This window comes from Calonectris borealis, chromosome 2 (genome assembly GCF_964195595.1).
Source record: "Calonectris borealis chromosome 2, bCalBor7.hap1.2, whole genome shotgun sequence".
Classification (NCBI taxonomy): domain Eukaryota; kingdom Metazoa; phylum Chordata; class Aves; order Procellariiformes; family Procellariidae; genus Calonectris; species Calonectris borealis.
The window spans coordinates 21,929,801-21,952,380 of record NC_134313.1 but is presented as its reverse complement, the minus strand read 5'-3'; the positions used below and the strand labels follow the sequence as shown (position 1 = coordinate 21,952,380).

General features: G+C 41.6%; 1 protein-coding gene across 1 annotated transcript in view; it reads left to right on the top strand.

Moving 5' to 3' along the window:
• The first annotated feature begins 2,510 nt into the window (after positions 1-2,510).
• OXR1 (oxidation resistance 1) overlaps positions 2,511-22,580 on the top strand; it is a 293,610-nt gene continuing 273,540 nt past the window's right edge. The window contains exon 1 of the mRNA XM_075141283.1: positions 2,511-2,655. The gene's annotated coding sequence lies outside the window, so the exon portion shown is untranslated. The remainder of the gene's footprint in view (positions 2,656-22,580) is intronic.

Genomic DNA, 22,580 nt, shown 5'->3' with positions numbered 1-22,580 from the left:
ATTTGTGCTGAGCAAAATTGGAAGGAGAAAGGCACCGCATCCAGCTTCAGATGGGTGTCTGTCTCTAATTTATAGTTCACTGGTTGGCACACCAGACGTTGCCACCACTTACTTGCTAATGTCCAATTTGGTAATTTGCATCTGGGTGATGATAGTGTCTTTTGAATGCTGGAATTATAAGAACTTGTTATCTTAGGCAAAGTTTTTTATAATTTCATGCAATTTACAACCACATGGCTTGGGTAAGAAAGATCCATATATGTTTCTCTCTCCTTGTAAAAGCACCTATATTTGACAAGTTCTGAAGATTCCTCATAGATAAAGATGTGAGAATGATAATATAGCTATCCCTGAAGAGAATGATAATGCAGACTTCAAAAAAATACATGTTTTCTCCACCATTATTTTAACAGAGACATTTGTTCCCATGATGGACAGTCTTCTGCACTCCCTAGAGAGTAAGAGTCCCTAGTTGGAAGCTACTCTCCTGAGTCTCAGGACATCTTTCGGTCTCCTGATTTATCTAGAGCTGTGTGCTGGTGAAGGTGCAAACTGTTCTAGGAAATTCTCCAGAGGCTGCCTACTGTTCCTGCAGAGCTCCAGCTGCATCCAGAAATACATTAGCCCTCTGTTATCCCTAATCTGAAGCTGCACTCAGAAAACTGCTTTTTCTATTTCCCCTGCTGTCTATCTCAAGATCAATAGCTCCAGGTGAAAGAATTACATAAATTTTTTTTTGTCACTTTGTACAGTTACACATTCTGCATAGCTTACAACTTTTTATAATACATAGTGTGAAGGCTGCTGTTAGGCACGGATTGCAGAATATAGTGTATCTCATGGCTTACAGAGAACACAGAATGAGGAGACAATTAGTGAACATGATTCATTCCCTCTTTAATACTATAATGTTCGTGACATCATCTTTTGTTTCTTAAAGTACTGCAGCTGAGTTGCCTCCATAAGCTTGTCTAATAATCTATCCGACTGTATGTCAGTCTGTGAGGAAAATTGCTTCCTTGCTCTCACTTTATTTGACATTACTGACAACTAATGTTTCCTTTCCTGATTATACTCACCTACATGTAACTGAGCTTTTTTTCTGCAGTGTTTTTTGCTGAAGGCTGTGTTAGGGTTCAGATTAAGATAAACTTCCTGTGCTCTCCTCTCATGTCTAGTGAAATAAATGAAACTTTTCTAACATGGTAATCTTGACTGTACATACTATTGTACATTATGTCATCAGAGTAGCAAGTTATCATTATGTAGATGTTGTCTGATATTCTGAGTGAGAACTTTTATTTAGTATTCATACTGTAAAGACGTTTTTTGTGCAGCAGCAATTTTCTGTATCTGAAAAGCAGAATTCAGCAAAAACTCTGAACTCCTGCTAGGGTCATATAATTTTAGGCTTTGTAGTACGTTTATAAATCTAAAACAATGTGGTGGTGTCACGTTTATTCTTACTGGTCTTTTAGAAAGGCAGGGAATGATAAGCCACGGCTTAAAAAACACATCAGAAACTCCCATTCACAAATCCTTATGGGGCTTTTAATTTCTAACAATTATCTACAGCTCTCAGGTTTGAAACACAGTAGTGTTTGTGAAAGGAGAGTGTGATCATGTCATTCCTCCTGCCACGTAGGTCTTCCAGCCTCGAAAATCATATGTATGGGGCTGTTTTGCAAGCTCTTTGCCTTAGCCCTGTCACATTCTCATCTGACTGCTCTGGGGAGCTCGTTTGTCTCTCCCCAAGCCTCGTCCACAAAACTTAACACCTCAGAGCAGGATGGAGATGTCTCCTGAGAAATACTGCATGCACACACCGCTTGGCATCCTCTCCCACACTTTCTAGACCCGATTTCTGAAGCTGCCGCTTCACGGGGGTCCCGGCCCTGAGGTAAATTGCCCGGCCCTGAGGTACGCTGCCCGGCCCGGCGCTGGGGTGAGGGGCCCGGCGCTGGGGTGGGGTGAGGTGCCCGCCGCTGAGGCGAAGGGCCCGGCCCGCCGCTGAGGTGAGGGGCCCGCCGCTGAGGTGAGGGGCGGGCAGAGCCGGCCGCCGCCCCATCAGAAGCTCCCAAGAGCCTCGCGGAGCCGCGCCGCGCGGTGTGCAGCCCGGCTCCCTTCGGCGGGAGTAGCCGCAGAGGAGCGTACCGCAGAGGAGCGTACCGCAGGGCTCCCACTGCAAAGGCGCGGACCGGACCCGGGCGCGGTAGCGCAGGCATCGCCCCCGTTTCAGTGCCTCTCCTCTGACACCGCGGGGAGGACCCGCGCGGCGGGAGGTCACTCCCCGCCCCGGGGAGGCGCCCCCTGCCCGGGGCTGCGGGGGGCGAGGCCACCTCTGCCCCTTTAAGCTCCCGCTGTTCTTTTCTGCGGCGCCTATTTTTAGCTCATCCTCTTGGTAGCATCCAGCTCTGCCCCCTATTTCTCCGTGCTCCCCCTCTTCCCCCCCCGGTGGTAGGTTCCGCTCGGCGACGGCGGGGGGACTGAGCATGTCCGAACCCGCTCGGCAGCGGCCGCCGCGCCGGGGCTGCGCTCGCGCGCCGCGCTCGCAGGGCGGGAAGGAGGGCGCGCGGCCGGGGCCCGCGTGAGGGAGGCGCGTGCCGCAGGCGTGTGCCGCCGCCGCTGCTCCGCGGCGCCCGCCGCCGCCCGCAAGTAAGTTTCTCCGCGGGCGCCGGGCGCCCGCCGCCGGGCCGGGCGCGCGGGGAGGGCAGCGGGTGCCGCGGGGCCGCCTCCCCGCCGCAGGGGCGGCCCGGGGCAGGGGCTCGGAGTTCGGCGCTCCCTGCCCCTGCGGACGGGCGTCGGGCGGGACGCGCGGCGCGACAGGCTGCCCCTGCCCGCCCGGCCGCCTCGCTGCGCGCCCCGCGGGGCCGCCGCAACTGCTCGGCAGCCCGTGGCCCGTCCCCGCCGCCCCGGAGGGCAGCGGCTCGCCCCGCGTTGCGGAGTCCCGCCGCCTCGGGCGCGGGCCGCGGCCTGCCGGCTCGGCCACGACGGGTCCGCGCTGCGCGGGTCGGAGGCCGGCGGGGGGTGAGCGCGTCTCCTCAGGTGCGTGTGGCGTCCCGCCGAGAGGGACGGTCTGGTCCGAGCGCGGTCGGCGGCTGCGAGCGCCGCAGAGAGAAGCGGGAGGCTGCGCTCACCCCGCGGAGAGGGCGCGATACGGAAATACCGAGCAAGTAGCCGCGCAGCCAGAATTAGCAAGGCTGTGGTGGTTAGAGGAGTTTCTGATTTAACAGATGGTACCGTAGGAAAGAAAGTGTTTGCTGGGAGAAACTGTCATGACATACGTTTTTGCTCCCTCGTGTGACAATTCATTCCGGGTGTTCTTTTAGTTTAGCAAGGGGTGCAGTATTTTAACTTGCCTGTCAGTAGCAAACAAATACCAAACTATGCCCCAAGGCTTTTTCCTCTGAAAATGGGATTTTGTTATTAATTTAAAAAATGCTTATTCTATCGTTGTTCCTTTCGCATGTAAAGTCAGTTTGAATACTGTTTGTTACTGATATTAGGGAATGTAAAGTTCTTCACGTAATGTTGAAAGCGGCATGATTTAGTTAATTTCTTTTCCCGTGCTGTGAAATGAGGAAAGGTTTCAGAAACTGCTTCCCTATTCAGAGGGGCTTGTTGCTGTTTGCAAAGTTGTATAATTAAAATGATTAACTAATAGGGGAAGGGGAATTTGAGGAGCTTTCTGTGAAACTGAACATCCCTTACGAAAATTCTGCTGCTTAGCATGTCACTGGTGAAAGAATTGGGCTAAGTGAGGGCCAGTAACGTGCTCTTGGTGGACAGCCTGTCTTAATTTTCATTAGACCGTTCCGGTAGGTATTATTAGTTTAATGACCTGACTTTTGACACTCTTAAAGGCATGATTATCTTTGCACATTGACTTAGATTTGGTGCAGTAGTCACACAGATGAATATTCATATAAGCTTAAATGTATTTTAAAGTAGTTAAAGACCCAGAACTTACCATCCCTGCTGCGTATATTCTTGATTCTGTTAATTACTGTTATTGCAGTGGAGACAGGAAGACTCTGTGTGATTGTTTCCATAGCTCTGCAACTCTTCCCCTCTCCCAAATGAAACACCCCCTCCAACAAGACAACCCCGCCAAACAATAACAATTGATCTGTGGGTTTCTGAAAGCCAGTCAGTGTGTGTGACTGGGATGTGACTTGTGCATGAATAAGCTGCTCTCCTGTCAGTTCCATTTTTATGAGTATGCAATAATGGGGAAAAAATGAATTCTTGAGTAGATGCCTTTTGCCTGCTGCACAAGACCATAAGAGAATGCAGCAGGAAAGAACAGCTTGTGTTACCTATTGTGACGACGTAGTGAAAAATAAGGAGGGAAATTTTTGTGCGTGGCAATCTGACATTTTTCTCCTGTAATTAGATTTGAGCTGAAATAATAGTAGGTATTTCAAAAATATTGTTCAAAATATCAGAAGCCTTCAAAATCTCAGTGTTAAAAATGCTTTTCCTTATGCTCTTGGAGTAATAATTTGTTTAATAAGTGGCATTTGTGTTGCATTTTACTGTTACGACATTTTAATACTTCTCGTTATAGTTCCAGAGCTCATACAGGTTAATAGATTTATTTCAGCATCCTAAACAGATAAGCATTCTTTGATAGTCAAAGCATATGCAGATAGAGTATATAAGCATATCCTTAGAATATATGCTGTGGTATAATTCCTGTAGAGTCTCAGTTGATTCTTCATTTCTTGTCCAGGTTTGAGCCCAACTACTGGAAATGAGAAAATTATTTGAGCAGCAGTGGGGTTACACATTAATTGTTTGGGAATGTCTAGTTAGCAGCTGCAGCATTTGCACATAGTTACTTTTTTCTGCCTGAAGGGAAAAGTAATCTTTCTCCATGCATGTCTTTCCTTGAAAACTCTTATTTCTCCATTATTTGTTTAATCTAAGGAAATATCTTCCATTTTTTTCTTTTTTTAATAAAGCGTGTCATCTTGCATTATAGGAAATCAGATATACTCATCCTCCCAGGACTTTGGGGAATAACCGAACTATGGAAAGAGGTGTAGACATACTTATTTTTTTTTTTAGTTGAATTTAATTAAAAAAAAAAAAGTATTAGGAAATTTTTGTGGAGAAGTGATTATTCTCTAAGGTAAATAGCTGAAGACAGTAGTCTAGGATTGTCAGCATTACCTATCAGCTGTTAATTTGCAAGAAGGTCTCTTAGCATTTGTTTTTGTGATGAGCTACTGTAACTTATTTCTTCTTCACCCTTTAGAGAGCTGCTGTTGTTTCTTAAGTTACTCTAGCAAAAATATTAAATTAAATTATTGAAACACGTTTGGGAAGTGACAACCTTACATTAGCAAACAGTTACTGCTGACAAGCATGGTTGGGTGTCAGGTTAGCCCAAGATTGCTACGTGTTCATGAATGGGTTCACTCAGGAGATGATGATACTTTTGTTTAATAAGGCCATTTACTTAAATTTAGGATGGCTTCCTTGTCTACTGCAGCAGATATTCGTTAAAGTAGGGTGTCTTTCTTTGGTGTGTGAACTGTTGCCATCAGAGGCAGAAGGAGCAGTTTGGCATAGGCAAAGAATTGCGCGTGCTCCAGAGCTCTTGGGGAAGACCTTCAAGTGTTCAAAAAAGACATTGCTATCTTCAGTTCATCGATAGTGTTCTGTGCAACGAACAGATGCCCACGTGGTGTACTGCAGCAGAGAGCTGTAAATTATCCTTTTATTCTAGCATCTGCTCCTACCAGTTTTACCTTCTCCGTATCTATGTCTAATCTTGAGTATCTCCTGCATATCTCATGATATCTTATGGATGTGTCATACAGTTTCTAAGACAGGAAGTTACTGGATCTGCAGGTCAAAATCTTTCAGATTGTGCAGAGGCCTCTGCCACAGAGAGAGCTTATCTGTGGCTGCAGCAGTACAATTAGTGAGTTTCTCCTGTACGTAAGGTTACTGCCTATATCTCTCAATTACACATTGAAGCAAGTGATGACCTCCTGCTCCTGCTTTCCTAGCAAAACAGAGATAGAAGGAGTATTTGCTAGTTTTTGTTATTCTACTACCTGTAATAGGGTTTGGGGAGGAAGAAAAAATCGGAGAGAGAAGAGAGAAGTAGGGAGGAAAATACATAAACCTGTGTTAATCTTCCACAGCTATTGTACTGAGAAAAAATTGGAGTTTTGGCTCCTTAACTCTTAAATGGCATGAGGGAAAAGGGCCATTCGGCTTCACTTTGTTACTCCTCAGGAATACACTCTGGTATCTTTATCATTCAATGCTTGAGAAATCACGCAAAGAGGGAGGGGTTAGACATAGGAGCAAAGGGAAGAGAGGACAGCTACCCACAAGCTGGATGTGTCTCATAGTGGAGTTCCCAGCGGAGTCCTGAACACAGCTTACAAACATGCTGTTTGTCACAAAACAAAGGCTTGTACCTTCTCTGGGGCCAGTGTAACTTGTTCATATAGCCCCGGGATGGTAACATGGGGAAAAAATGGGATTCTGAGCAGCAGGATAAAGTGTGCTCTGGTGTTACATGACAAGTGTATTTGTGTGAGTTCTCCTTGAATAGCTTGAGGCCATGAAAGGTATACCAGCCTCCTCTTTATTTTCTTTTTACTGGATACAATTGTTTCAAGGATTGGACTGATAAGTCTAAGCCAATTTATATATTTCTGGTAAGCTTTTATGATCCTTTTGTTCCATATGATGGGGGTCTTGTTCTCCTCCCACCCCTCAAGATTAGGGGTGAAGTAACAAAGTACTTAATGAGTAATAGTTAATCAACATTGGAAGCCTGACTGACTGATTTGAAAAGGAGAGTTAAACTTAAAACCTGTGAAGGAACAAGGGGATTCCCCCAGCGCAACCATGGACATTATAAAACCAGAGGGACATATGCAATGACTTCCCATATAATAGCAACTTGGCGGACCCTGAGTAAATTCTTAGTTGAATGAGACTTATCACTTAAAAAAAAAGTTAGTCTTCATTTAAAAATTTGGAGTAAGCCCCTCTTAACACTTGTGAATGCATCCAAATCCATTGTGAGCTTTCCAGTTACTAATTAGCCTAAGTGTTTACTATTAATAAGTTATTTTTAGCTTGGTGTTTTTTTAATTCAATTTCCAGCTATCAGATCTGACTGTCTGCCTGTTCAAAGAGCTACATATTGTCCAGTAGTTTTTTCTATGAAAGTACATGTAGATTGATGAAGACCTCTTGATAAGACTGAGCTCATCAGATCTCTTGCTTTTAATGTATTTTCAGTCCTGTTTCATTTTTGAGACTAGTCAGTTACTCTGTTTTCTGTCATTTGGAAGTTACACTTACTGTGTGTCCTGGATACAAATGCTTTTCCTCAATGTGCAGTAGCTTCACACACAAATAAAATGATTAGAGCAAAAAAAGTCAGTGCCCTAATAGGAGGGAGAGAACATAAAGAAGTCTTTAACGGTGAAGTACTTGCAAGTTTTTTAATGTTTTGCTAGTAAATCTGTCAGTGATCAACAGTGAAAGACAAATGAAAGAGGAAATTTTGAACACTCTAAGTAGAGCTGCAGCTGATGTTAGCAAAAGCAAGACTGTTTTCTGTGGAAGATGGGAACTTTGTTGGTCAGTGAATACGAGCCGTAGTCGTGTAAAATCTACTATTCCAGTTTACACGTTCTTCAGTAATCAGTGACCAGAGAGTAATACTTTGGGTCAGCCTGGGACATACCCCTTGCATCCCTGTAACGGCACAGTTGACATTTGTGCAACAATAGACATGCCGTATTTCTTACTGAGCACGTAAAGCACAGCTGTAGCAGTTCTGTATCAAACTCGGGATACCTCTGGAAGACAAAGTATTGCCTCTTGGTAGCGTAGGTACCTTGTTTGTTCAATGGTACTATTTGTACACACTTTTGTTTTGGAAGGTATTCTCACAGCCATCAGGACAGATTACTGGGAACCATCTTGTCTGTCTTCAGTGGGTGGTCTCACCCATTAAGACACCAAATTTGGAAAGAAAAAATGCTATGTGAACACACAGCGTGACTGCTTAATTATTATGCTTTTTCTTTCTAGGCACTTTATGTATACAATTCCCATTCATTTCACTATGAACTTGACTTGTGGAAACAGAGGAGAAAAAGAATCATCTGTCTCCTGTGCTCCTTTGTATAAAACGCTTTTGGGATGCATAGATGTGAAACAAATTCATAGGTAAAACATTGTTCACTTAAGTACTCCTATAGATAACAAGTATCCAGAAACCTTTATATAATATGACATGCACATAAAGGTAAGACTTCGATACTATAGTCAGAACTTTTTCCCCCCCAAGGCATAACACAATCAGATTCCATGGAGACACCTTCTAAAATAACAGCAAATACATTATTAGTTATTCCTAAATCTAACCATAGCTATACAAAAGCTTAGTAATAAATCATCTTCATATTTCATAAATAATACTGAGCATACTAAAATGTTAGTATTTATAGTCACTGCAGCAAAATTGGATTCACTTGTGAGTCTTCTTTATATTTCCTTTGTGATTTTAAATTATTAATATTGTTATATTTCAGAAATGGATATTTATATACTGTTGATGTAAACCTAATCTATTCAGTCATCTGAATCTCTGGCAGTTGAATTCCGAGTTGTCTTATGCATTTTGTTGCACCGAAAAGCCAGGACATCCATGTTGTTGATACAAGCACATTCCAAGATGATTAATCAATGGTTATCACAGCTTCTGTAGCTTCTGAAAAGAGAAGCTGTAACAGCTTTTAAATCCCCTTTAGAGAAGGAAACAGCTCTTATCCAGGACTACAAACATCAATAGCAAGGAAAATGGATGCAATGGGAAACAAAATATATGTGTTTCTTCTGGCTTTAATTCTCCGTTGGAATCTTATCATTAGTCTCTGTGGGTTTTCAATAATTTTCTCTGGGATTATGACTATATCTTTTTTTACTTTTTCCTAGAGTCAGTATGAACACTAACTGCAGTGAAATGTTATGGCCATAGGACTAATGCTAATTCATTAGTAGTCAATCTCACTTTTAGATGAAACCTCAAGCCCCTTGTGGTATTTTCTGCTTGAGTATTTTTCAAAGAATTACACTAATTTTAAGTGTGGACTTAAACCACTGATAGAAGTCCCACTCATACCTTCTGTTGCCATTAGTATATCACCATGGCAAAAATAAATTGTGTCTTTGCATGCATTTTCCATATGCCAGAAAGGATGATAGTAGCAGGAATTAGCTGGTCCATGTGGAACACTTGACTGTGAAACTTCTCCATATGCAAACTGTCATACCTCCTTTTTTTTGCCCCCCTTATTTTTTTCACTAAGGTCTACCTCACCTGAAAGCTTATAACCTGAGTTTATGCTTCACTGAAAAGTTTTACCTGAAGCAGTGAACGACTTAGACACCTCTAGAATGGAAACAGTGGAATAGCTATGTGTAAGAAATTGTAAGGAAAGTTTTGAAGTGGAACTAACATTTATTAAAGCTTCACTCTCAATCGATTTTTCTATTTACTACTTCCCAGGGTCTTCCTGTATGTTGTGTATCCCCACTGTAAGTGCTCTACAGTGGAGTGTGTTTGTATTTACTTGTTTTGGAGGGCTACACACAGTCAGCTCTTTTTACAGAATTAAAGTGTGTGTTTTATGTTTATCTTCAAATTAAACTTTTAATACAGATTATCAAATTTGAGGCTCTGAATATCAGATTTTTCTCAGGTGTCCCTGCCATAATAGCTGCTTTATGTACTTTCCCAGTGTAACCTTGCGCTTACTTTATCCTCAGACTGTACCTGAAGGGTTGGGTGTAAAGCAGTTGCAGTATCGCTGTGCTGCGTTGCATCTGAGAATCTACCTCCAGGCACGGCTTTCCATTCAACGCGTCCCTGTGTTCAGGGGTCCCAGAGGGCACAACTTTCTTTCAGCTGCGTGCGTGTACTCACGTCTAAGGAGACAGTGTCAAGCAGGACTTACCCAGCATTTGTTCTTTTCTGTAGCTCTTTTCTATGGCAGTGGTGATTGCAAAAAGTGAAATTTTGGATATGTTGTTTGTGTTCTTAATGTCCTTAAAGCACTGAGGCACTGGAATGTGCCTGGTGTTCAGGTAACCTTATGAGCAAGCATCCTGACTAAAATGCTGAAGCAGAAAGAGCTGTCCGTGGAGCTGGGGACCATGGGAGAGAAGGTCTTGGCTTTGGATCAGATTAGGACTTGGATGAGCTGCCTGGACAAAATCTTAGAGTTGGATGAGGTTGTCGGAGGGTGGTGATGGTGACAGGATGGGGCTGAGGGAAGATGAGAATGGCACTGGGCAATTGGGAAGACGTGCAAGTAGTGGAGTCTGTGTCTTGTGAGGAGAAGGAGGAATCCAAAGTTTCCAATTCTTCCTGTTCTGTTGTAATCCAGGCAAACCCGTTGTTAAGGGTGTTTCATGTAATTGTTTTACCTCCTCACAACCCCTTACCTCTTCCTCTTATTTATTACTGTAAACTGGTATTTCTGACCCTTGCGGTATTTAAAATATTAGAGCTGAAGCTGCCTGAATATCGAAAGTAAATGAAGACTTTTCCATTTAACTTTAGTCTCTATACTTCAAGTCTGTATCTGTAAAATGAAGACAATACTAGCTGCACAACATAGCATGATATGTGAGGGTAAGTTCATTAGCGTTGGCTAAATACTCTAATACTGTGGTGATGATCACCTTGGAGAGGCTCATGAGGAAATTAATACTTCTAGCATGATTGTAGAGCTTAAGCAGAGTACCATAAGGCCATGGACTGAACAACTCTGATCAGACTAGATGCTGGATACCTGAACTGCTTACTCAGTAAATAGTGTCCTTCCTGTTCTCTGAATGTTGAAGCGTTCTTGGTGAAAAGAAATGCCATGTGAACACATAGCTGAAAATTGTGTAAAGCTGTTTACGCATCCTCTGTGAGAACACCGTTTAGACACTTGGTGACATGTGGTTCTTAACTCTGTGAAAATAGCAGCTGCAGTATATGAAGGGCTGGTACCTACTGAAGTCCTCATCAAACTGCAACCAGCCTTCTGAATTAGGATGTCTTTGAAGGGGAGAAAAGCTCCTTGTAGTGATAATGTGACCATGGGAAAAGAGATCCATGTAACAGTCCTCATAATCACTGCTACATATAAATGGTAGAGCGTAAGTAAACACAGACAGGAGCAAGTGCAACAGAATGAAGAGACAAGTGGTCTTGGTTTTGGTGACATACTTTTCCTTACGCTCCATGAAAGAAATATGGTTTTATGCATCAAAATTATGTTACTTGTCTGCTGGAAGACTAATATATACGTACATTGTCTCCAACAGCACTAGCAAAGGTCTGCAAAATGGGTGAAGCTAGTGACGGTGGCAGCGGATGGAGTTGCCCAGGTGGAAAAGCTGCATGGAAGGAGCTTGCGGTGTTTGGAAGGAGAGCGATCTGGTGATGAAATGTAATCAGAGGCTATCTGTGTATCTAGTTTGGCACAGGAACATGGCACAGTGAACACCAAATTGTCTCACTGCAGTTCTGTCACCATCTCCTAATGTTCCTCTTAGCCAGAGTTGCCCTAAGTTTTGAGCGAGGCTTAGATTGTAGCTAGAGATCAGGCTTCACCTCGTGGAAACTTTAAAGGGGAGGTATTGCAAATATACGGTTGTACTGAGAAATACCCAGAAAAGATAGTCTTACTTCCCCATATGTATTTTCCCCCAAATTCCTCTACCTTCTGTTTTCCCCAGTTTTCAGGGTGCTATGTAAGAGATATGTCCTAAAACTGTAGCACAGGCAGAATGCAAACTTGTTAATGCTCTTTCCAATCCTTTTTTATGCCCTCAGTCATTTCTAACCACTTTTGTTTCTTAGGCATACCCAAAGCCAAAGGTTTTGTGAGGTATCTTCATCAATGACATAGACAGTGGGATTGAGTGCACCCTCAGCAAGTTTGCAGATGACACCAAGCTGAGTGGTGCGGTTGACATGCCTGAGGGATGGGATGTCATTCAGAGGGACATGGACAAGCTCAAGAAGTGGGCCCATGTGAACCTCATGAGGTTCAGCAAGGCCAAGTGCAAGGTCCTGCACCTGGGTCAGGGCAACCCCCAGTATCAATGCAGGCTGAGGGATGAAGAGATTGAGAGCAGCCCTGCCAAGAAGAACTTGGGGGTACTGGTGGATGAAAAGCTGGACATGAACCAGCAATGTGCATTTGTAGCTCAGAAAGCCAACCGTATCCTGGGCGGCATCAAAAGAAGCGTGGCCAGCAGGTGGAGGGAGGTGATTCTGCCCCTCCACTCTGCTCTGGTGAGACCCCACCTGCAGTACTGCGTCCAGCTCTGGAGCCCTCAGCACAAGAAAGACAGGGACGTGTTAGAGCGGGTCCAGAGGAGGGCCCCGAAAATGATCAGGGGGATGGAACACCTCTCCTGTGAAGAAAGGCTGAGAGAGTTGGGGTTGTTCAGCCTGGAGAGGAGGAGGCTTCAGGGAGACCTTATTGCAGCCTTTCAGTACTTAAAGGGGGCTTATAAGAAAGGTGGGGACAAACTTTTCAGCAGAGCCTGTAGTGATAGGACAAGGGGGAATGGTTTTAAACTAAAAGAGGGTAGATTTAGACTAGATATAAGGAAGAAGTTTTTTATGATGAGGGTGGTGAAACACTGGAACAGGTTGCCCAGAGAGGTGGTAGATGCCCCATCCCTGGGAACGCTCAAGGTCAGGTTGGATGGGGCTCTGAGCAACCTGATCTAGTTGAAGATGTCCCTGCCCACAGCAGGGGGGTTGGACTAGATGACCTTTAAAGGTCCCTTCCAACCCAAACTATTCTATGATTCTATGATGTAGTAATGGGCAGTAGAAATGAATTCTGCAAAGGAGGAACCACATGTAAATGTTTTTACAAATATATTAACAACAAAAAGAGAGCCAAGGAGAATCTCCATCTTTTACTGGATGCTGGGGGAACATTGTCACCGAGGATGAGGAAAAGACTTAGGTACTTAATGCCTTCTTTGCCTCAGTCTTTAATAGTCAGACCAGTTATCCTTGGGGGTGTTCAGCACCATGAGCTGGAAAACGGGGACGGAGGGCAGAATGAACCCTCCATAATCCAAAAGCAGTTAACGATCTGCTGCGCCACCTGAACACTCACAAGTCTATTGGGCCGGATGGGATCCACCCGAGGGTACTGAGGGAGCTGGCGGAGGAGCTTGCCAGGCCTCTCTGAGGGAACTGGGACTGTTTAGTCTGGAGAAGAGGAGGCTGAGGGGAGACCTTATTGCTCTCTACAACTACCTGAAAGGAGGTTGCAGTGAGGTGGGTGTTGGTCTCTTCTCCTAAGTAACTAGCGATAGGATGAGAGGAAATGGCCTCAAGTTGCGCCAGGGGAGGTTTAGATTGGACATAAGGAGAAATTTCTTTACTGAAAGAGTGGTCAGGCCTTGGAAGAGGCTGCCCAGGGACGTGGTTGAGTCACCATCCCTGGAAGTATTTAAAAGACTTGTAGATGAGGCGCTTAGGGACATGGTGTAGTGGGCATGGTGGTGTTGGGTTGACGGTTGGACTCGATCTTGGAGGTCTTTTCCAACCTTAATGATTCTATGATTCTATGTGATCCTGTGTAACCTCCTTTAGGGAACATGAGAGACCCCTGGTTGGAACCCACGGGGCTTTCTTCAGCTGAAATAAATGAAATCTGGAAGAAATCTGAAAGTTGACATTGATAGGGAGGAAATTATCATTCCATCTCCATGCAACATGCAAAGGATCCCGTCATCTCTTCTAAATTCTTATAATAACTGCTAATTGCTTTCTGCCTTCTAATTCTCCTTCCCTTAATTACAGCTCACTATGGTAAAAGTACCTGTTTCTTTTGCTGTCTGAGTTAATCCAAGAGGAGGAAGAATAAAAATTAAAAAAAAACCCAACTTTTTTTTAAAATTCCTTTATTTATTCCACTTCCTTGTAATACCCAATCATGTTGTAGGTCAGTTTTCTGTTTTTAGTTTTCCAAATACACACCTCTGCGTAAACCAGTAGATCGTTAGATAATAGGAGGAGTTGGCTTTAAATAACTTCCCATGACAAGCACAGTATCTCTTTTTTCCAAAGTTCTGTAAATATTTTCAAGGTGAGTTAATTCATGTTTGCCAAAACGAGCCAGATTTATACCTGTGTGAGGGCAAAAGCAGTCGCTAATGTGCTTTAATGCATATGAGTTAAGTAACTTCATGTAAGTGCATGATTTTTAGAAGGATTTTAAAGAATAGTCTGGAAAAAAGTGAAGATAATGGCTTTTTGATGGGTAAATTAATATAAATTGTGCCAATCTACAGAAATACAGACTGAGATGGTGTGAAGCAGTGAAGCTGGTATAAGCAGCTGGTAGTTTTCCAGATGCTTGTACCTGACATTTTATACCGCAGTGCTTACACAGCAGCACCACACAAATTTCAGTGCATCAAGCATTCAGTTTCCATGCCAGGATTAAATTACTCAAGTTTGTTTGAAATTCTGGACTGTTGCAATTTTAAACCACTAGTGTTTTGTCATGTGTCCTTCTTTAGGAAGATTCCTATTCCATTTAATAAAAATTGAATTGTGATGAATTAATGATTATAACCATCTCTGAGCTGCAGCACATCTGAAGCCTGCAAATTTGTTTATGCTTAAGATACATGTAACCGATTAACTTGAATGACAGTCGAATTACATCTTAGAGTCTGCTCTTGGTTAACCATGCTTCTTTAGCAGGTAAAGAAAGATAAAATTATAGTATTTTCTCCAAAGAAACCGAACTAATCATCCACTTCTCGATCTTGGGCTAGAAATGCAACATTATTCCTGAAGGACTTCAGACTATAACCCTCTAAGATGCTTTCTTCAAACACACAGCTATTGAGCTGTGCAAGAGCACTTAGGAGGAACGCAAGAAAGTTGTCTTTGTTTGGCTGGTAGATCATCATAGCTAAGACAAGACTATCATCATATTGATATTTCCTTAGCATGTGACATTTAGATAAAGTTCCTCTTCTTTTTTTTTAACTGTAATCTTTTGTGTTACTTTGTTTTGATATTGTCTCAACGAGGCTCTTGATGTTGAAGAGAAGATACTTTTATAGATCCATAAAATATATACATCACTTTGTATGAACAAAAAGTTTGACTCTGTGCAAATGAGCATTTGCATTATACAATGCAATAATGAGTTTATGTATTTGTAAGAGTGCATGACTCCTAATAATGAATCCCAACAAAGGATCTGAAGTGACCATTTGGCTCAAAAATTCTCTCCCCCCAGCCCCAACTAAATCATCTAGCCTGCCTCTGCATGCTTTGCTTCTCTTAAATCTTTAGACATTATGGGTACAGTTTTAGTATTGCTAATAGCTCACACTAATTTTTACACTTCTTTTGTAAAAAATGCCAATGCAAAAAAGTAGTTTATGTGAGACCACTAGGCGAATGCTTTAAAAATTGTAGTAATCTGTGAGCTCAGTCACATAAAGCATGACTTGAGTACGGTTGGTTAAAGGTGAGCTACAAGAACAACATTTAATTCCAAGTTTAAATTAAGGTATTAATAGAGTTTGAGACAGGAGATTACAGAGACTGTGGCTTAGTCTGGTAGAGAGTACTACTACATTGAAATTCATGCCTAAGCTTGTGTTTTTTTCCTCCTTGCACAAATTATCTGTGTTTGGAAATTCTAGTTCTGATCCTTTCCTACTAACAGAAGCTAATGTTAGAAGTCCTTACTTTGAATTTACGACCTAAACCCAATAAAACTGTACAGAACAACAGTACTTCCTCATTGAAACAAAGAAATCTAACCCTTTAAAAAGCTACTTCAGCACGGTCTAGACTCTAGAATAGAGCCATGGGAGACAGACTTTGACTGACTGATTTTATTTTAACATATGGAAGATGCTGGATAATTTTCCGTTAATCAGCTCCACAAATCAACAGGTGGTGAAAGATAGGTTCTTCCCATGTGTTAGTGAAGGTCAGATAGTGTATTGCTAACAGTTTTGAGCCATGTGTGGAGAATATTCCTACCTTCTGTTCATCAATAGGGAAGCAAACATTACATGTTTATATTTATATTTAATAAAATTGAGTCCATATGTATTTTTTGTCCTCTACCTTATGGCTAATTGGTAATGTGGAACTAAGCTGCAATGGACTGGACATGCATGCTACCGAGAGTACAAATCTGTATTTTCTTCTTAATCGGTTTTAAAAGCACATAAGGCTTTTTCTGCTGCAGCAGCAGCACTAATTTTATGACATTTTTTACATGTGGCAGGTCCCTAAACGCTGTTCACCACAATGGACGGAATGGGTGCAAATGTGTTGCTGTGGGTGGAGCAGTGAGAGGACACTGGAAGAGAGAACTGGCTCTGTGATGCAAATCCTTGAGTACTTTTAATTGCAGGATAGATAGGAACAAATGTTTCATGTTTGCTCTTCTGGAGGGTGTCAAGCCAGATGTGGGGAGAAAAGTAACTTGCATAAATTAAGTTTTTACACATTAGTATTTTGTGTTACTCCTTTGTTTTGCAAATTTCAAGTAGCTCTATTGTGCTTGCCAGTAAAATAAAGAGATTACAGGAACAGAGAAAAAAAACCCCTTCATTCTCGTCCAATTAATTTAATTCCTGCTAAAATCCTCTTTATGTTTGGAAATGAATGACTTTGAAACATTCCAGTTCACAGTTCAAATCTTTTGGTTGATAGTGGCTCATATACTGAGTGACCTGAATAAAAATAATGAATAGACAGTAGAATCTTCTGTTGTTGAATTGCTCATTATCTTTTTAAGGTGTTAATTTTTTCAGTTCCCTGTATTTGTTAGTCGAAGGATAAATTTAGTATTGTGGAGACAATAACAACATTTCCAATTCCATGGTCATGGTTCTTAATTAATGCTATCAGCACAGTCATTTTTATAGATGCTCTGCATCATGTATCAGCATGGGCCAGATTTTCCTCTGTGACTCAGAAGCTGTTGTTACTATATTGGTGCAGGCAACTGCATTTCTTATTTATGAGGCTGTAGTAGTGGTAGTGAGTTTTCTATATGAATGGAGAATTTGTAAGCCTGCACCAACATTATATAAACCTCTGACAAGTGTTGAAATTTTATTTCAATTATGTGACAGTGTTCTGTTTCTGTCAGAGAGCTCTGTTGTTCTCAAGCATCCCCATACGCGCTTGCTTTTGCAGTGTGCTAAAGGTAATTTGTGCCCTTGTGTATTCTGTTGGGACAGTGGTGAAGTTTTCATTTTGGTAAGAACATACTCTGTCACTCTCACTTCTCTTATGCCCTGAATTGCTTTGCAGGTGCCACAGTTGAATATTGCTGGAAAAAATACCTAATGGAGATAGTCTGAGATTATGTGGAAACTACTTGTAATGGTCATGGTGTAATACCTGAAACAGAATAGAGGAGCCTATATGCACAAATATAGAAAGCTTGAATTATTCATCAGATGATGGTGAAAAACTAGTGCGTGCATCCTGCCAGGCAGAAAACTAAGTGACTTTAACTGTAGTTCAACAAAGCAGTATGGGTTTTTAAAAAACATAGCTGTGCGGTTAATTATTACGCTGTATCAGTTTTACCTGAATTAAGAGAAAGGAAGCAGTATGATTTTTACATTAACAGTATGCACAAAGCCAAACTGTAACAACAGAGTCCTCTTAGGCATTTGAAAGGCACAAGAGAGTGTCTGAATTGCCTGTTTCCTCTGTGCTGCCTGTACCTTTTGGGATGATGATGTTCTCTGGTTCTATGTGGAGATCACAGCTAAGAAGGGTAATAAGATAAGCCCCTTCTGGCTAAAAAAAGAACAGTGGTGCTAAGCTTGAGGATGAAGCACATGTAGGCTCTTGTGCTGGTTTTGGCTGGGGTAGAGTTAATTTCTTCCTAGTAGTTGGCATAGTGCTATGTTTGGGATTTGTGCTGGAAACAGTGTTGATAACACAGGGATGTTTTCGTTACTGCTGAGCAGTGCTGATACAGAGTCAAGGCCTTTTCTGCTTTTCACAGCACCCCACCAGTGAGTAGGCTGGGGGTGCACAAGAAGTTGGGAGGGGACATGGCTGGGGCAGCTGACCCCAACTGACCAAAGGGATATTCCATACCATATGACGTCATGCTCAGCATATAAAGCTGGGGGAAGAAGAAGGAAGGGGGGGGACGCTCGGAGTGATGGCATTTGTCTTCCCAAGTAACTGTTACGTGTGATGGAGCCCTGCTTTCCTGGAGATGGCTGAACGCCTGCCTGCTGATGGGAAGTAGGAATTAACTCCTTGTTTTGCTTGGTTGTGTGCACAGCTTTTGCTTTACCTATTAAACTGTCTTTATCTCAGCCCACGAGTTTTCTCACTTTTACTCTTCTGATTCTCTCCCCCATCCCACCGGGGAGGAGTGAGTGAGCAGATATGTGGGGCTTGGTTGCTGGCTGGGGTTAAACCACGACAGCTCTCCTTTGGACTTCCACCTGGAACTGCAAAAGTACGTAAAAACTCCTTTCCTCCTCAGCTAATGAGATCTAGGGGGTTCCTATACTGGTCACTTCCAGTTTTAACCTGCTGAGAACAGCCCCATAAAGCAGGCAGGTTTCTGACATTCATTCAGTGATTTGTCAAAAAGTTTTGTACCGAAGTGAAAGAAAAAGAGATGATCTCTCCTAGTTCAGAATGAATAACTAAGGATTTTTAAGCTGCTATTTAAGTGGAAATGGACAAGTAGGAAATAAATGATGTCTTTGTTCAGTCCTGATTTCAATTCTACTCTTGTAATCCTAAAAATCAGACTTCTAAACAGTGGACTGAATGTCCAGTGTCATTTTAGTAGCACTTGAGCAAGCAGCACTTGATAATGGTATTATTGATATCATTGTATAGAGAGTTGAATTTAATAATAAAAAATAAGGAATTATGTAATCTTTTTTATGTTTTTCATATAGAAATACAATTATTTTAATTTCCATATTAATAATGACTTGGAAAAAAAAATGAAGTTAGAACATCAAGCAACAACTAAATACATGTTTCTTAGGAAGAAAGTGAGGAAAAATGTTAAACCAATTCTAAGTTTTAATTAGAAAAAGATTAACTGTATAATTGACTTTATTAACAAAGGCATAATTAGGTCCAATTTTGTTTTTCTGTATTGTAGTTGAAATGTCCCATGTGAGGATTTATAAACCTTAAAACTCTGCAAATGGAGACTCAAATACAGGCACCATATGTTTCACTTCTTCTTTCTTGTTGATTTTAGGGTATTATCAACACTCACAAATAGACAATCCCAGATCCATCTTAAAATTGAAGTACTTGCCATTTTCGTGATGTTTTCCCATGAGGTTTCTCTCTCTGAGATCTGTCTTTTCAATTACCTTTTGCTGTCATTCAGCACTTCTTGCACTTTAATTTTATAATGCAAATGCCTCCGAATCCATCAAAGTTTATTTCAGTCCCTTCTCTGTTTCCATGCTGTTTTCAGTCCCAAGTAGTTTTTAAGGATTGTTCTCAAAAAACATGATAGGTAAAGTATAGTGAGGTTCAGAAAGCGATAGTAAGAGTTCATAGTTCCACGCTTTTCTGAAAAATCAAAACAAATAGACCATTTCTCTTTTTAATTTTTAGTGGAATTAAAGCTTCACCAGATAGAAACTAGGGCTTTAAGAAAATTTAAGTATCGTGGCATAAATTATCTTCAAAATAAAAAAACTCTAGTATTGGTAGCATCCATAGTGATAAAAGCAATACATAATGGCTTAAGAGTATGTGCGGTGCTTCTAGCTCGTGTCTTATGCCTAAATATGTAATTGGCCAGAAAACAAAGAAAACAAAAGAAATACCACAATAAAAGATTCATATTTTTGGCTACTCTCTTGCAATGCTAAGGCCAAAGCAGTGTAGAGTGTCTGTGCTGATACTTTTTTGCAGTGATAGATCTGGGGGATGAAGCTATTCCTAAGTGGAATTGAATTCAGTCATTGTTACGCTTGGTTTTCTACAGTGCTAAATTCCTACTGATTTTTGGAAGTTCAAAAATACTTTGACCTTTACTGAAGCCTGTAAGAGCTGTGTGTGTTCAGGACTGTTGAAATCAGACAGAAAGTTGCATGCCAGAGCACAGTACACACAAGGCCTAATCTCTCAAGGCTCCATCATGTAATTGCTGTATTAGCTAGCTAATAGCTAAATTAGACCTCTGCTCTTGAATTGCCCTATGAAGGTGTCTGTCTATTTGTCTTTCTATCCATGGATGAGAAGTAGCTACTTAACATATTACCTTGTTTTCTTAAAATAAGCCTTCGCAAATACTCTGTGTCTTAATTTTTCAGTCTAAGTTTGAAAATGGCAGCTTTTGTTTTCACGTTTTGTAAGTGGCGGTACACGTAACAATTCTATCACTGTAACTTTTTTGTTTATGTACATGTTTTAGGAAAATTAAAAGCAAAGGGTCATTCTTAGGTGTTTGGCCACAAAAGTGGTAGATGTTAGAAGCATGCTAACAAGCTGAGCATTTCTCTAATGAGACCTCTTACATTGATCCTTTTTGAATCTATATAGCCTGCCTTTGAATTTCTACAGTTGTGTTCTTAAATTTCCTGAGTTCTTAAATGTGAATCTTACGCCTCCCTTTTGAAGTGCTGTAGTTCTTACTCAGTTACTTCCTTGTCAGTGTGGTCCATATTTTTTCTCCAATATCTCTCATTTGACAAAGTAAATCTGCATGCTGTTTCATTACTGAAGTGGTGAATTTTAATTGGCTTTATAGTTTAATTTCTTCTTGAGAGTGACTTTATGGCCTCAGTTTTATGAGTCAAGAAGCTACCTTCTGTGAAATTGGTCTGCTTTTTCTCCTGGAGTGAAATAAATTTCTATGTACAGGGTAAGTGCTGAACTCATTTTATGGGCTTTTGTTAGGAAGTTTGACAGGTTTTTTTGATCCAGCTCTGGCCTTGTCCTACCACATGTCCTTAGGAGTTCTGTAGTCTGTTTCTCAGTGAATGGGCTGATGTTAGTATCTTGAGTCATTTGTCATACCACGTCCTTCCAAGTGCTTAGGATAAAGAATGTTTTAGGAGAAGCAAGTATTTAGGGTGGTTAGTGCAGCCTTAAGTGTTCTATTCATCTCTGTGCTTCTTCCTCTGTTCAGATTTGAGTGGGTATAATTTTGGCTGCAAGATTTCATGCTACTTGTTATTCATTAAGTTAAAAACTCCATCTGGAGAAGGTATTAGTCCAAAATGTTATTCTGGTGCAGCTTGTTTTGAAGTTACTTGTTTTGGAGTGGAACTGATTTGACCAGTGGTATGTGTATTATTGGGTTTGCATGGCAAGGTTTTGGTAGCAGGGGGGCTACAGGGGTGGCTTCTGTGAGAAGCTGCTAGAAGCTTCACCTGTGTCCGATAGAGCCAATGCCAGCCAGCTCCAAGACGGACCCACCGCTGGCCAAGGCCGAGCCCATCAGCAATGTTGGTAGCCCGTGCTGGGACCAGGCTCCTGGCAGGACTTGTGGAGAGAGGAGCCCATGCTGGAGCAGGTTTGCTGGCAGGACTTGTGTCCCTGTGGGGTCCCATGCTGGAGCAGTCTGTTCCTGAAGGACTGCACTCTCTGGTGGGCATCTGGTGTCCAGCCAGGGTCAACCCACCACAGTATGTTAAATAAAGAGTGACTTCTTTGGAAATCTTTTTTTAGTGTATTTAGATATGGCCATATACTTTCAGAGTGTTTCATGTCCTATTTGATATATGCTGTGTCTTGAGCATGTCTGTGACTTTGACTCTCTCTCAAACATGTTTATCTTCAGTGGATTCATCTATTTTCTTACCATTTTTTTTCTTTTGTAAGGTCTAATCAAAAAAATTGCTTTGACCTAGATTTATTGTAAATTCTTTGGATGCTGTTGCACATACTACTTGCAAATTATAGTTTAATATGAATGGGAAGGTTTCAAAATCTTTTTTTTTTTTAAATTGCAGTTTAACTGTCAGATGAAGTATTGTGTCACTCTTCCATATGCAGAGTTTGAAAGCAGGTAATTTAGAGTCGGTCTTTTGTGAGCAGTTTTTTCCAGTATTTAAAATTCCTGTCATATAACAGAGGATCAGTGTGAAGTATTCTTCGAGGGAATAGTTTCTTCTTTTGTTGCTAGATTAGTTTTGAGACCTTGTTTTTAATTAACAAAAAAAGCCCAGCAGCGTAATTGCATATGGGGAAGAAAACTAGGGAAAGATGCATGATTGAGATAAGGCAAAAAGAGAAGTTCCTCAGCATCATCTTAGAGACAGTTTCATGAGTTGCAGTTTTTCATTTTAGATTTTATTTTCATTTGTAAACTGTTTAGAAAAAAAAAAAAGATAAGGTAAGACTGTTATTGCAGAAAGAACGATCTCTTCTTATCCCTAGGCTTTCCCTGCATTTGGCTGCTGCAAAATACAATAGTGAGGTGATAGGCATATGGAAGTGAATAAAAATATAACAGTTGTAAAGATAAGCCTAATCAGAGACAAAATCT